This window comes from Macaca thibetana, chromosome 6, assembly GCF_024542745.1.
Source record: "Macaca thibetana thibetana isolate TM-01 chromosome 6, ASM2454274v1, whole genome shotgun sequence".
Classification (NCBI taxonomy): domain Eukaryota; kingdom Metazoa; phylum Chordata; class Mammalia; order Primates; family Cercopithecidae; genus Macaca; species Macaca thibetana.
Genome location: NC_065583.1, coordinates 16,120,349 through 16,136,313, shown reverse-complemented (window position 1 = coordinate 16,136,313; position 15,965 = coordinate 16,120,349).

Below are 15,965 nucleotides of genomic sequence, written 5' to 3'. Positions count from 1 at the left end.
AGCTTTTCTTCTCTGGTTTCTCCCCATCTTTATAATATTATCTACCTTTGGTCTTTGATGTTGGTGACCTACAGATGGGGTTTTGGTGTGGATGTCCTTTTTGTTGATGTTGATGCTATTCCTTTCTGTTTGTTAGTTTTCCTTCTAACAGTCAGGTCCCTCAGGTGCAGGTCTGTTGGAGTTTGCTGGAGTTCCACTCCAGATGCTGTTTGCCTGGGTATCACCAGAGGAGGCTGCAAAACAGCAAATATTGCAGAATAGTAAACATTGCTTCCTGATCCTTCCTCTGGAAGCTTCGTCCCAGAGGGGCACCTGCCTGTATGAGGTGTCAGTTGGCCCCTCTTGGGAGGTATCTGCCAGTGAGGCTACACAGGGGTCAGAGACCCACTTGAGGAGGCAGTCTATCCATTCTCAGAGCTCAAACACTGTGCTAGGAGAACCACTGCTCTCTTCAGAGCTATCAGAGAGGGACGTTTAAGTCTGCAGAAGCTTCTGCTGCCTTTTGTTCAGCTATGCCCTGCCCCCAGAGGTGGAGTCTACAGTGGCAGCTGGCCTTATTGAGCTATGGTGGGCTCTACCCACTTCGAGCTTCCGTGGCCACTTTGTTTACCTACGTAAGCTTCAGCAATGGCAACGCCCCTCCCCTAGCCAGGCTGCCACCTCTCAGTTTGATCTAAGACTGCTGTGCTGGCAGTGAGCAAGGCTCCGTGGGCATGGGATCCACTGAGTCAGGCACTGGATATAATCTCTTTGTGTGCCATTTGCTAAAACCATTGGAAAAGTGCAGTATTTGGGCAGGAGTGTCCCATTTTTCCACTTACAATCTGTCACAGCTTCCCTTGGCTAGGAAAGGGAAATTCCCTGACCCCTTGTGCTACCCCGGTGAGGTGATGCCCCACCCTGCTTCGGCTCACCCTCTGTGGGCTGCAGCCACTGTCCAACCAGTCCCAATAAGATGGACCAGGTATCTCAGTTGGAACTGTAGAAATCACCTATCTTTTGCTTCCATCAGGCTGGGAGCTGCAGACCAGAGCTGTTCCTATTCGGCCATCTTCTATCATCACCTAGGTTATTAAGCCCAGCATCCATTAGTTATTTTTCCTGATGCTCTTACTTCTCCCAACTCCAACTCTATCTATGTCCCTGCAAAAGACATGATCTTGTTTTTTTATGGCTGCATATTATTCCATGGTGTATGTGTACCACACTTTCTTTATTCAGTCTATCATTGATGGGCATTTAGATTGATTCCGTATCTTTACTATTGTGAATAGTGCTGCAATGAACATACTCATGTATGTATCTTTATAATAGAATGATTTATATTCCTTTGGGTAGATACCCAGTAACGGGATTGCTGGACCAAATAGTATTTCTGCCTCTAGGTCTTTGAGAAATCACCAAATTGGGACTACAGGCATGAGCCACCATGCCTGCCACAATGGTTGAACTAATTTACGCTCCCACCAACAGTGTAAAAGCGTTCCTTTTTCTCCACATTTGTGATTATTAAGTTTTAATTTAGTTCTACTATCTCATTATCTGCTTTTTGTTTATTTACTCTGATTTTTACTCCTCCATTTTCCCTTTCTTATTTCCTTGTAAGTTTTTTCAAAATTATATGGTTCCATTTTAATCTGTATATTGTGTTTGAAAGTATAATGTGCATACAGTTTTCAATTTTTTTTTTTTTTTTTTTTTTTTTTTTTTTTTTGCTCTAGAGACAGTAACATACCTACTTGACTTTTTGCAATCGACTTAGTCAATATTTTGCCACTTCAACTGGAATGTAAAAATCTTACTACCATGTAGGTCCTTTACTCTATCATCTTTATCTTACAGTTTTCTTATATGTTGTATCTACATACATCTTATATGTTACATCTACATTTTCAAACGTAGTTTAAATTGTCAAACGTAGTCTAAAGAAATCGAGAGGAGAAAGTTAATGTGTTATATTTACTGACTTATTTATCATCTTGGTTGCTGCTCCTTCATTCCTGTTTTCAAAATTTTCTTCTGGTATTATTTCCTTTCTGTCTTATAAAATTCCTTTAGAAATCCTTTAGAGGCGGTCTGCTGGCTAGAATGCTAAATTTTTCTTTGTCTTAGAATAACTTTATTTCGCTTTCACTTCTTAAGGATATTGTCACTGAGTACAGAGTTTTGAGATAAGAGATCTTTCCATTATTTAAAAACTGTGCCACTTTCTTCATGTGGGGCTTCTATGGTTTCTGATGAGTTATCTGCAGTGATTTAAATTACTGTTCCCTGTTAGGAAATGATTGCCCCACCCTCTTGGAGCCACAGCTCCACCAACTGGACAAGAAGATTACTTACCCTCAGGAGCGTGGCTGCTGCAAGCTTCTGTTACTGCTGAGTGCTGCTACCACTATGGTATTATTGCTTGGATCCTGGGGCAAAGGAGAACAGAGAAAAGAAACCAAAAAATTGATGGATTATCACATTCCCTATGAGAATTAAATGCTCACTTTCTCACTCTCTAAGACAGAACTAGAAGGTTTTTCCTGGAGCTTCCTCTATCTGTTCCCTAGTACCCAATTCTAGTGAATTGAATTTAGCCAAGAGGGTACTTGAGGGAAAAAATGCTAACCTCACTGCCAGTTCAGTGGTATCTTGAATTCTGGCCTCCTACTCCAAATTTGCCTGCTTCTATTTACTTTTCTAAGACCTCAAATATCTGCTCCATGCATTTTGTCCAAACTTTATAGATGTATTCAGTGAAAGAATGAAGATGGAGTGTGCTTACTCCATCTTACTCAGAACTATGGCTAGGGCATTTTTATGGTAATTAATTTTGTTCTTATTCGAGTCAGAGAGCTTTTGTTCAATTCCTGTAAAGTGACTATTTGCATTCTGATTCTATATGCACTGCTGTTGTGATTTTACATTCAAAGGAAACTTTATTCTCTGAGTTACCATTGGATACCTTACCGAATCTACATGTAACAACTACCATATTTAACAAAATTTATTCTGTGTTTTCTAACTATTTTCTAGTGCACTGTTGCAAATGTTAGCTTACATATTCTAACAACTTTGTCATGCACTTTATATTCTGTACCTATATTCCGAAGTTAAAATGAAATGGCTTGCAGAAGTTGGTTTAGAAAATATGCGTTTAATGGATGGAATGACGGATGGATGAATGGGGAGTACAGTTCAATAGAAGAATAAATATACACACTGGTTTCTAAAGGGAGCAATGTTTGACCTTTTTCTACTCAAGGGTGGATGAGTCATGTGAATGGAGACTTTTTTATTCCCTTCCTCAGTCTTACAAGGGTCCTAAGTCTGATATTCTTTAGGGAAAAGGATGCCCCAAAGATACTCCTGTAGCTTTTAAAAAAATCTGAATAATGAATACTAGAAAATCTAGTGATTTGCTTTTCTGGGCCTTTTATGCTCCACACCCCTAAATTATTCTGCAATGTACAAAACTGAACACTTTGTGGTGGAGACTCACTGTTCAGGTAATAACTCAGAGGTGGAGTAAGTTAGATATTTAGAAAGGCCTGGATATTCACTTGGCCACTAGGAGACCATTCGGGGCATTATAGCAGAGTGGGCTTCTGGAGGAATTTCCTCTAATCCCTTATTTCTTGTAAGCAGCATGAAGTATGCCACATTTTTTACTAAAATTTTGAGGTTTGGGGAAAGGATAAAATGTAATATAATAGGCATTTATCTTTAAATCCTTCCTACTCTTAGCATATCTCTGAGGAACATCAACAGTTCTACGGTTTAATGTAAGAAATGGTTGGGAGCAAAGTTAAAGAATTTAGAGAATTATTTATTGCTTTGAAACACCAAATTATAAATCACCCAAAAGGTCTCCTAGAAACTTGATAGAATTGTTGGGTCACCCAAAATGTGATTTGTGTCCAGAAGTTTCAGAATCAGAGAGAGCAGTTTTCTGTTCATTAGGTAAATGCCTCTGGAAAAGTTAACTAAAAAATCAAAGTCTCAATTGCTCTATTGTGAAATGAAAATAATAATGCTAACTCTTTGTTTTGTTTTTTTTTTTTGAGACAGTCTCCCTCTGTTGCCCAGGCTGGAATGCAGTGGCGCGATCGTGGCTCACGGCAATCTCCGTCTCCAGGGCTCAAGCAATTCTCCCACCTCAACCTCCCAAGTAGCTGAGACTACAGATGTGCGTCACCATGCCCGACTAACTTCCATATTTTTTAATAGAGATGGGGTTTCACCTTGCTGGCCAGTCTGGTCTCAAACTCCCGGCCTCAAGTGATCCGCACACCTCGGTCTCCCAAATTGTTGGGATTACAGGTGTGAGCCATGGTGTCTGGCCAATAATACTGTTAACTTTGTCAATTGATATAAAAACTAAATGACAAAATGGTTGGAAGTGCTGTATTTTATATGCTGGCTGTGAAAAATTGCCACAAAGTTTTGGCTTAAAACACCATAACATTTATGATCTTACATTTCTTTAGAGCAGGAGTTTGATATGGATCTTACAGGGTGAGATCAAGGTTTTGGCACAGTGTTTTCCTTTTGGAGGGCTTTAGGGAAGAATTCATGTTTTGCCTTCCCCAGCTTCTATAAACCACCCAGTTTCCTTTGCTCATGGCCTTCTTCTTCCATCTTCAAATTCAACAGTTTAAGACCAAGTCCTGTTCATGAGGGGATCTCTTCAGTTCTCTTGTTAGAGTTCTCCTTCCATTTTAAGAACACTTAGCATTACATTGGACATACCTGGGTAATTCAGACTAATCTAGCTTCTTGAAAGTTACCAGGCACAGTGGCTCACTCCTGTAATCCCAGAACTTTCAGAGGCCGAGGCAGGTGGATCACCTGAGGTCAGGAGTTCGAGACCAGCCTGGCCAACATGGAGAAACCCTGTCTCTACTAAAAATACAAAAAAAAAAAAAAAAAAAAATTAGCTAGGCATGATGGCATGCCTGTAATCCCAGCTAGTTGGAAGACTGAGAGAGGACAATCACTTGAACCCAGGAGACAGAAGTTGCAGTGAGCCAAGATCATGCCACTGCACTCCAGCCTGGGTGACATAGCAAGATTGCATCTCAAAAAAAAAAAAAAAAAAAAGTTATCTGATTAGCAACCCTAATTTCATCTGCAGCCGTAATTCTTCTTTGCCACGTATCCTAATATATTCACATGTTCTGGGGGTTAGCATGTGAAGATTTTTAGGTAGGGGAGCATTATTTTGCCTGTTTGAAGTGCTAATTATTATTGGCAGGTTCTTCAATCTCTACTTTTAATCTGTGGAAACAACACTAGTATCAATTTCAATTTCATAGTGTATTTGTGATAATTAAATAAACTAGTGGAAATAAAACATCAAAGAGATCTTTTAGTAAATGATAGCTATTACTTAGTAGGTAGAGTCTAGTTTTTCACACTAGTAAAATAATAATTGATATATTAAGAAATTTAATATTGTGAAAATTAAAGAGAATATGTGTATAGTTCCTAACACTTCTTGGTTGTACAAACTCAGTTTAGTTACTTAACATTTCTGGTCCTTATATTTCTCATCTGTATAATATGCTCAATAATTGCATAGCCCTCATAGAATTTTTGAAAATGTTAAAATTTAAAATGTACATAGAGCTTTTAGCATGTTATCTGATACCTAATAAGTGCTCAATAGCAAGTTAGTCATTATTATAATTTGTAATAATAATACAAATTATTATTATTAATTTTTGAGACAGAGTCTCATTCTGTTACCAAGGCTATAATGTATTGACTTGATCATTACTTACTTCAGCCTCTACCTTCCAGGCTCAAGTGATCCTCCTCCCTCAGCCTCCCCAATAGCTGGGACTATAGGCATGTGCCAATACATCTGTCTACTTTATATATTTATTTTTTGTAGAAACAGAGTTTCACTTTATTGCCCAGATTATAATAAATAATACAAAACATTAATCATCTCTACATGTTCTAAGATCTACAGCTCTTTCTATAATAACTTCCTCTTAAAAGAGTTCTCAATCTTCTTGGCATAATCAGTGTTCTATGAGAGAACTGAGAAAGTATTTGTCATGGACAGATGGATTCAATCTCTCCAGCCGAACCAGATTACTCCCCACCTGCAGAATCTCTCCCTTTTCCAGAGACCTATTGAGGTTTAGTCAAAAGCAAAGATAAATGGGCATTCTTAGGCTGACCATAAGCCAAGAGAAGAGAGGGCATATCCTTGCCAAATTCATGTGTACTGGAGGTGATGCACAGCCAGATGGTGTAGGCCATGGAGTTCTAACAATCTACAGAATGTCTTGAGAAGCATCTGGTTATTTAAAGACTTCTGAGGCTATTCTTATTCATCAGCCTCTTTCACTGGCCTGAGGTTATTTGAGATGCTATCATTTGGGGGCACTTTTCTTAACAGAGAGTGTACATTTGTCCATCTGTTCATAAATTATCTATTAAAATACAACCAGAATCCAAGATTTTTATAATGGAATGGGATCTGACCCCTCTTCCCTTCTTTACTTTTTTCCATTGAGTGACATTTTATGTATGCCAAGGCCAGGAAATGTATTGCTTGTTTCAAATACACATGCTATCTTCTGAGGCCTTTTTGTTTGTATATGCCTTCTATTCCTTCTACCAAGAATGTTCTTAGCCTCCTTATCCACTTAGAAAACCTCTACTGACCATTCAACAGCTGTCTCAGATACTACCTCCCTCTCCACATCTCTTTGCCAATTGTCCATCTATCCATTTCTAAGCTACCTTCAGGCCTTGTATTGGTCCTTTCATTCCACTTAGAATATACCATTATGATTTGTTGCTTTACTATCTTGTCCACCAACTACATAGTGATCTACTTGAGGCAGAAAACATGTCTTTTCTATCTCCATGTCCCAGATAGCAGCACAGTACCTAGTACACTGCTGAACGTGTGGCAAATTTTTGACAAAGGAAGTAATGAACTCAAGAATATTTGAATTTCAGGAATCATTGGCTTAAGAAAAAACAATTTATGAAAAGGACATGGAAGTGTTAATGAAACTAAGGATTGGAAAGGGGAGCAAGGGCTCAAATGAGCAGTTGTCAGTGTTATGACTGATTCTCTTCATTTCTCACTGTTAAAAATTCCTTGGTCTCTGTCATGCTGGACACATCTGTTTCATTTCTTCCTCTCTTCAGCCTAGGGTTTCCGCATCTCAAGCAAAAGACGTAAGAAGATAGGTACCCCAAAATGACCACCTTAGTCTCCCCTGTATTAGGGTTCTCTAGAGGGACAAAACTAATAGGAGATATATATATATATGTTTATTAAGGATTAACTCACATAAACACAAGGTCCCACAATAGGCCATCTACAAGCCAAGGAACAAAGAGAGCCAGTCTGAGTCCCCAAACTGAAGAACTTGGGGTTTGATGTTCGATGGCAGGAAGCATCAAGCCTGAGAGAAAGATGTAGGCTGGGAGGCTAGGCCAGTCTAGTCTTTTCACGTTTTTCTGCCTGCTTTATATTCTAGTCGTGCTGGCAGCTGATTAAATGATGCCCACCCAAATTAGGTGTGGGTCTGCTTTTCCCAGCCCACTGAGTCAAATGTTCATCTCCTTTGACGACACCCTCACAGACACACCCAGGATCAATACTTTGCATCCTTCAATCCAATCAAGTTGACACTCAGTATTAACCGTCACAGCCAGAAAATGAAATATCTTTTCCATTCACTCATATTATGAAAGACAACTAGGGTTCTTGAACCTTAATAACAGTTTGTCAGAGAGAGAATTTGATTGGTCCTCTTAGGTTAGAAGACTCTCATAAGCCAATTAACAAGAGCCAGGAATTTGGGGAGTTGAGGTAGAATTATTACTAAGGAGGCATTATGGGGTTTCCAGATAAGGAGAGGAGAGAATATTGGATGAGACAACATCTGTCTGCCACATATAAGCAAGAGGAGTAACTGAATTCTTACATCTCAAAATGAATAATTTTACTGAATTGCAGTTTTCCTTGAGTAAACTGCCTAAGGTCATGTGAGTAGCACTGATTGCTTTGGCAAAAGGGCTTCCCAGACATGATGCCATTGGGAAAAGCCACTTTTATATCTCAGTTCTTCTAGGCTGAGCCTACTTTCTTCCACCACCCGGAAGCTTCAGGGACTTTGTTGGTACCTTCTACACACAGAGTCACTCTTAGGGGCTGCTGTGTATTTATTAAACACCACCAGCACTCATTATGGATGTGTTAAAAATTCAGATCCTTAGAGAACACAGTAGATCGAAGTATTGACTCCTGTTTCACTTTCCCCATCTGTCCAAACATCAATAACAACAGTGTATGGGGGGCTGGAAGCACTGGGCTAATGTACCTCCTTCGATCATAATTCCAGAGTCCGCCTTAATTAAGATTGATTTTTGCCCCTATGTTGTACATCTCTTAACTAACAGAGAAGTCGTGAGGGCACAGTTTAAGCATTAAGAATGTGAGGATTGAGGAGGAGGGAGTGGAATCATATCTTGTACTCATGGAGTCTAGAAACTGCATGGCTGGTAGGCTTCAAATAAATCCTCAAGCCGATTCCTAAGGCATTGAAGGAGTCACATAAGGGCACTGGAAAACTGAATTGCTCTTCTGACTCGCTTTCTTGCATATGTGCTGCCTGGGTGCATTACTGTTTATGACAGGAAAAAAAAGACACTTTAGATTAAGAAGGTGAAAACCACAGCAGGCCAGAGTTGTCTGCTTTTTTCTTAGACATTTTCAGAAACATCACTATCATCAACAAAATTCTACTGAGTGCTCACAATCCTGCAGGCTCTTTCAAAAGCCTTGTGCTCAACAAAGGCAAAGTGCAGCCTCTGCCCTCAAGCAAATTACAATCTAGAGAAGAAAGCAGGCATGGCATTAAGAAAAAGAGAAAGTGAAACCATTCAAGGCACAGAATGGCAAACACTACACAAAGGGATTTTGATTAGTTGTGACTCTGCACCTTCATTCAGCTACTGAAAGAGGATTCTTCAGGAAAATAACTTTACAGACATGGGTTTTTGTTTTTATTTCTAAGGAAGGATCTGAACAGGAGCTTGTTGGATTAGGAGAAAGAGACCGTTCTAAAGATTGTTGATATTTTGTGCCAGGATTTCTAGTTTTCTGTTTATTGAAGCAAATTATGAGGATAAAAGGTCATGGAACTGTGTGTGTGTGTGTGTGTAAGTGTTGTGTGTGTGTGTGTGTGTGTTGTGTGTATTGTGTGTTATGTGTGTGTTGTGTGTGTTTTGTGTGTGTGTTTATGTGTCTGTGTTGTGTGTGTGTGTGTGTAGTATACAGAATACTGTACTTCTAAGAAATGCACATTATAATTCTTACCTTCTCACATGGCAGTTACTCTGTCACACAAACTAATACACCAAGCTTCAAATGTTTTCTACAGATATTTAAGCAAAACCTTGTTATAACTGCCTTTTCTCTGGTTTTCCTTTTATCTTTTGCCCTGACTTGACTGTGGAAAACATATACAATAGTACCCTCTTATTCATCAGGGATGCATTCTAAGATACCTAGTGGATGCCTGAAACAAGAAATAGTACTGAATGCTGTCTACACTATGTTTCCTTCTATACATGCATACCTATGATAAAGTTTAATTTATAAAATAGGCATAGTAAGATATTGACAACAATAACGAATACTGAAATGGAATGATACCATGACAGTTGCTCTGATAGCCAAGATGGCTACTAAGTGTCTAACGGGTGGGTATGGCATGGATATGCTGGACAAAGAGATGATTTGTGTCCTGGGCAGGGGGCAGGACAGTGCAGGATTTCATGGCTATACTCAGAATGGTGCAGAATTTAAAACGTCTGAATTGTTTATTTCTGGGATCTTCCATTTCATGTTTTCAGAACATGGTTGACCCGGGGTAACTAAAACCGCAAAAGGGAAAATTGTGGGCAAGGGGAACCTACTGTATTGCATATTTGTGTGACATAAATTTGAGATAGGTTTGAGGAACATCTGGTGGGAAGACTATGGTGGGAAGACTAGGAAATCCTCATGCTGATTATAATAGAAAAGTTGTGATGGGTTGATTCGTGTCCCCCCATATTTATATGTTTCTTCGTCCTAACTGCCTGTGTAATGTCATTTGGAGACGGGGTTTTGACAAGGTCGTGAGAGTGGGGCCTTCCTGAGGAGATTAGTGCCCTCACAGGAGACACCAAAGAGCTTGCTTTCTCCTCCCTTCTCCGCTCACTCTACCATTTGAGTTACACAGCAAGAAGGTACAGCCTGTAAGCCAGAAAGAACACCCGCACCAGAACTCAACTGTGCTGGCACCCTGATTCAAATTTCCAGCCTCCAGAACAGCAAGAAAATTAAATTCTGTTGTTTAAGCCAGCCAGCCTGTAGTATTTTGTTGTGGCAGCCTGTGCTGACTAGTATTGAGGTTGTTGGGATTCAGTGCCAAGAACCGCAGTTGCTATTGAATCCAAGCAAATACTTTCTCAGGGTCTTTCCAACGCCATTCAGTCTTTTGTGTCTGTCCTCCTCAAACGGCTCTCCATTCTCCTTTATGCAGATCAGACTGAAAAGTTCCCAAGAGAGCGAAGAAGAAAAGTGAAGGGAAGAAGACAAAGAGAAACGCAAATGTGTTATGTATCTAAAAAGCATGTGTGGGGTCCTGCTAGGTAGCCAGCACTGAGATTGGGAGGGGAAGATTACCTTAATACCACTTTCCTGATATGTAATGGGTGATGAAATGCATGGTTCAAATCTTGGTTCATGACCAGTTTAGTAACAGCAAGAGCAGTAAAGTCTCCTAATGCCCATTTATGAGTCCTAACTTGGAATCCATACTAGTCAGAAGAGGCTAAGTTATCCTAAGGGAAAAAAATAAACCCTTCCCTCAACAAAAGCTTAATTCCTGCTCACATTACATGTTTATTTGGGCTCGTAGAGGGGCTCTGGTCAAGACCCAGCCTGATGACATTCCATCCTCTACTAAATGGACCATTTGGAACTCAAGATCTGATCTCCATGATTGCTTCTTTGACACTGAGCAGAGAAGGTGAAAACTGAAGGGTCATGCATTGGTTCTTAAATTATTCAGCCTGGAAATATAACCACTTCCTCTAACCTCATTGATTTGAAGTAATCACATGGACTCTTATCTCCCTTCCTGTATATGGTTTTCCAATGAAACATAAAATCATCTCTTATTGGATCTGAAACTAAAAGGGCTTATTTGAAGATACTATAATATAAGGTGATCTATCATGAAAATTCAAGTTAAGTTGTATCACCTAGACCAACATTTCGCGAAGTGTAGTCTCTGAACTAGCTGCATCATCTGGACACATGTTAGAAATATAAATTCTTGGCTGGGCATGGTGGCATGATCATGCCTGTAATCCCAACACTTTGGGAGGCCAAGGTGGGTGGATCATTTGAGGTCAGGAGTTCGAGACCAGCCGGGCCAACATGGTGAAACCCCATCTCTATAAAAATACAAAATTATCTGGGCAGTAGTGATGCGCACCTGTAATCCCAGCTACTCAGGAGGCTGAGGCAGGAGAATCCCTTGAGCCTGGGAGGTAGAGATTGTGGTGGGCCGAGATGGCGTCACTGCACTCCACTCTGGGTGAGAGAGTGAGACTCTGTCTTGAAAAAAAAAAAAAAAATTCTTAGTCCCCCTGACCCTGAAGGTAGGGCTCAGCCATCTGTTTAAACATGCCCTCCAGTGTTTCTAAAGTGCAGACTAAAGTTTAAGAAACATTGTTCTAGTCTGAGGGCGTCATAGAGCTATGAAAAGCTCTACAAATGCAAATAGAATTTTAACTATGAATCACTCTTGTCTAGTGTATTCATGATAGTTCTTAGCTAGATCTAATAGCAACAATCTTAATAGCTTGTCCTGTGCTAGACACTATGCTTATTGCCTGACATGGTACCATTCTCACAATAATTTTATAACATAGGTCCTTTTGTTATTTCTGCTTTACAGATTAATCTCTCTGGGCTTTAAGAGAATACAGCCCTGAGTTTGTGTGAAAATAAGCTGGTATAAAAACCCCAGAAGTAAATCAGAGCAGGCATTTTAATAGACTCCACCTGGTCAATTTATTTCTCTTACTAAAACTTAATCCAGCCTAAATCTTTTATTTTTTTTTCCTTGCAAAATTTGTACACACAAGGGCTGAGCTCTTTCCACTGGAAGGAAGAAAGGCCCAATTCTGCAATCTTTGTTCCCTTTCCCTTTCTGGCTGGGCTACATTCCTATCCCCCACAATTTGCAGACTCTATGCATTTCATTACTGCATCCTGCAACTGCTGTTACTGTAAGTCCTCCTTCTTGGGACATCCAGGGTCAGCCTCTCTGGTTGTGTTTTGTCAAAATTATCTGCCACGATTATTGAAGTCACAGGTCACCATGAGTACACAATGAGAGGGGCTGATAGCGCATCCCCTGAAAGCCTATCCTTGAGAACGGTTAAGCCTATACTGGGGTGCTGTTAGGAGGACAGAATGTACTTCACCTCTTAGCAGTTAAAATGGATCCTCTCCACTTTGGGAGGCCGAGGCGGGCGGATCATGAGGTCAGGAGATCGAGACCATCCTGGCTAACGTGGTGAAACCCTGTCTTTACTAAAAATACAAAAAATTAGCCGGGTGTGGTGGCAGACACCTGTAGTCCCAGCTACTTGGGAGGCTGAGGCAGGAGAATGGCATGAACCCAGGAGGCGTCACTGCACTCCAGCCTGGGCTACAGAGCGAGAGAGACTCTGTCTCAAAAAAAAAAAAAAAAAAAAAAAAAAAAAAAAAAAGGAAAGAAAAAGAAAAACGGATCCTCTCTGCTCTAATTCCACCTCCTTTACTTTTAAATCCCATCTAGGTGTTTTGCTACAACTATGTTCCAGTGGTGTGGGCTTCCTGCATTCACTCTCTTGGAACTAGAAAGGTGGGCTGTATTCGTTTCTTATTGCTACTGTTAACAAATTGCCATACCCTCAGTGGCTGAAAACAACAGAAATATATGATCTAATAGACTTCAAGTCAGAAATCTGACACAGGTATCAGTGGGCTAAAATCAAAATGTTGGCAGGGCTGCATTTCTTTCTGGAAGGTCTAGGAGAAGATCCATTGTCTTGCCCTTCCCAGCTTCTATGACGGCTCACCATTCCTTCACTCACTGCTCTTTTCTGTCTTCAAACCCAGCACTGTCTTAAATCATATCAATCTGACAATATTTTTTCTGCCTCTTTTTTCCCTTTTGATTACATTGGGCCCATCAGATAACCCCAAATAATCTAATTTTAGGGTGAGCTGATTAGCAAACCTAATTCCATCTGCGACCTCAATCCCTTCGTGTCATGTAACATAACATAGTCACAGGTTCTGGAGATTAGAATGCGAGCATTCTTTTGGGAGCCATTATTCTGCCTACCACACTGACCAAATCATGACTTTAAATTGCATCCCTTTTCTGCCCACAATGTTTGGTTTATGAAAGCAGCAACTACGTAAATATGGAATTTCAGGCCAAGGGATCTCCTTTATCAATCTCTTAAACAACCTACTTCCTCAGTAAACATGGCTGGTATGTTTAGAAACCTCCCCAGATACCCTTTGATTTTTTTTCCCTACCAATATGTAATGTTTCTGGTTCCAAAACTTCTATCCTGTGAGATCTCCTTGACACCTCCACTCAACTCAAATTACTCCAGATTTCTCTGTCTTTAACATTATTTGCTTGGTATGTAGGATTTATTACATATTTCTTTCTGCCCAACAGCAACTATTTCATAGATTTCTTAATTTTCTCTGTGATGTGGGCATTTTGCTAGTTTGTTATGTATTTTTTCTTTTTCCCTTAATAATGTTTTTTCCCTTAATAATGTGCACTTTAGCTTCTTTTAGTTTCTAATGTCTAATGCAAAGTTTTGTTCATTTTTGCCTAAATATTTTTCTCACACTCATGTCACATACAAAGATTTGCTTTAAAAAAAAAAAAGTTCAGAGTACTTTGTAATTAGTTGAATAATCCATAATCCTTGGTCAATTACCTCTGTTCTCATTATTTTACCATCCTTTCTAAGTGAAGCCCTTGATAGAAGTCTTTCTTGATCAAAAAATTCAGCTCCTCAATCTAGCATCTACAAATGGCCAGGATTCATCAAGAGCTTGCAATACTGTTTCTAACACTGTGCTAAGAACTTGACATGTCTTATTATGACCAGAAAATTCTAAATTATATATTCTTCTTTCTCTTCCCAAATTGCAGTCAGTTTGACTTTGAGTTGCAAGGAGTTCAGGTAACTTATTTGTGTTCACATAGCAAGTTAGGGTCAAAACTAGCTTGATCTGAGCTCCCGATCACAAACTCCAAGGTCGTTAGCAATAAGGTATAGGTCTTGGCTCTCTCAGATTCTCACTTCAGTTGCTCAACCAGCTGCCTGAGGAACCATGCAAATCACATCTATTAAAACACAAGCCGTCTTTCCAATTCAATTCAATAAGTATTTATTGAATGTATGCCGCATTCCAGGTGTCATTTACCTGTGATTCTGCAATGTTTATGCCAACTCAGCCTTAGAGCATTATACACTTTCTTCAGAAGAGAATGTGATCTGAGCTCAAATATAGAAATCATTAATGTCAAGGACATTCTTAAAATTGCTATCGATGCAAAAGCTTTCTAAACACACTGTATAGATGTTGATAAGAAGATACAAAAGCTAAACTTGATTTGAATAAAGGAAAATCAGCAGCAGTTGTTTTGTCAGTTCTTTTCAGAAAGCAGTTGTACTTAACATGGAGCAATATGTCCCAGAGATGTTTGCATCGAGTGGAAATTAATACCATAAAAGCTACTTGGCTCCTTGGTAATGGAAAGCTAAGATGTAAGAAAGGGGTATAGGGGAGAAGCGGGGAAGGAATCAATGTGAACAGTTATCTTGAGAGATGGTTAATTTTTTGTTTATATGTGTCACACATAGACACACATATAGCACTTAGGTTCTGGGGTTTATATTTTTTAGAGACAGTGTTGCTTCTGCTTTCAAGGGATTGTGTAATATTAACTCAATCCTTTGGCTTCTGGTCATGTCTCTTTAGAAAGACAACAAAAGACAGACAGTGGATATGAACTAACAAGGGATCCTCTGAAGCACTGAGCCCAGAGCTCCTGTTATGAACCTGAGAGGGCTGGCCGAGGACTGGAGCCCACCGTCCAACATCTGCCTTTCTACTGTACTGGGGCCTTAAGAAATCTTGGGGGCCAGTCAGACACCCGAGGCTGAGTAAATCTGCCTGTGTGCACTTTTAGAAAAATGCCAAGAATTAGTTTTCATTTGTGAGTTCTATTAATTCCATCCTCTGACTCGTCCTTCTTCATACCTAACAGCATCCTCCAGAAGCTATAAAAATCTCTAGAGGTCCTTGAAGTAATGAGAAAGCTGATGTTTTTTTCTCCTCTCTCTAATAATTATACTTTGATTTCTCCACAACAGTCTTTAGTTTACAGCCAGCTGTCAGCACAACTTTTTACAGCTTTAACCTCTCTGTGATGTGTTCTGCCCTCTCGATGTGCTCTGCCCTCTCGCCTGCAGATCCGTCCTCAGCGGGCAGCATCCCCTTTGCAATTTCCCCCTCAATGTGAATTTGTCCACTAGGTGGAGCTGTAACAACTTCGCTCACAGATCACAGCGAGAGACAGATTAAATTTACTGACCACTGCTCAGTACTCTGGGGAAGCGTATTGCTATGGCCCAGAATTGCAAATCAAGTGCAGAGTCAGAAAACAGGACAACAAATCCCATAACAGGAACACAATTGGAGATAACAAATTCCATGGGACAAACGCACGCTGATTCCACAAGTGAGTCCTGTGTTAGGCCTTCTAAGAATCGCTGGCCTAATTCCTGTTAGGTTTATGGTGAGTCAAAAGTCACCCTGCACCCAGGGTCAGGAAGTGGGGGCTCTGCGCCCA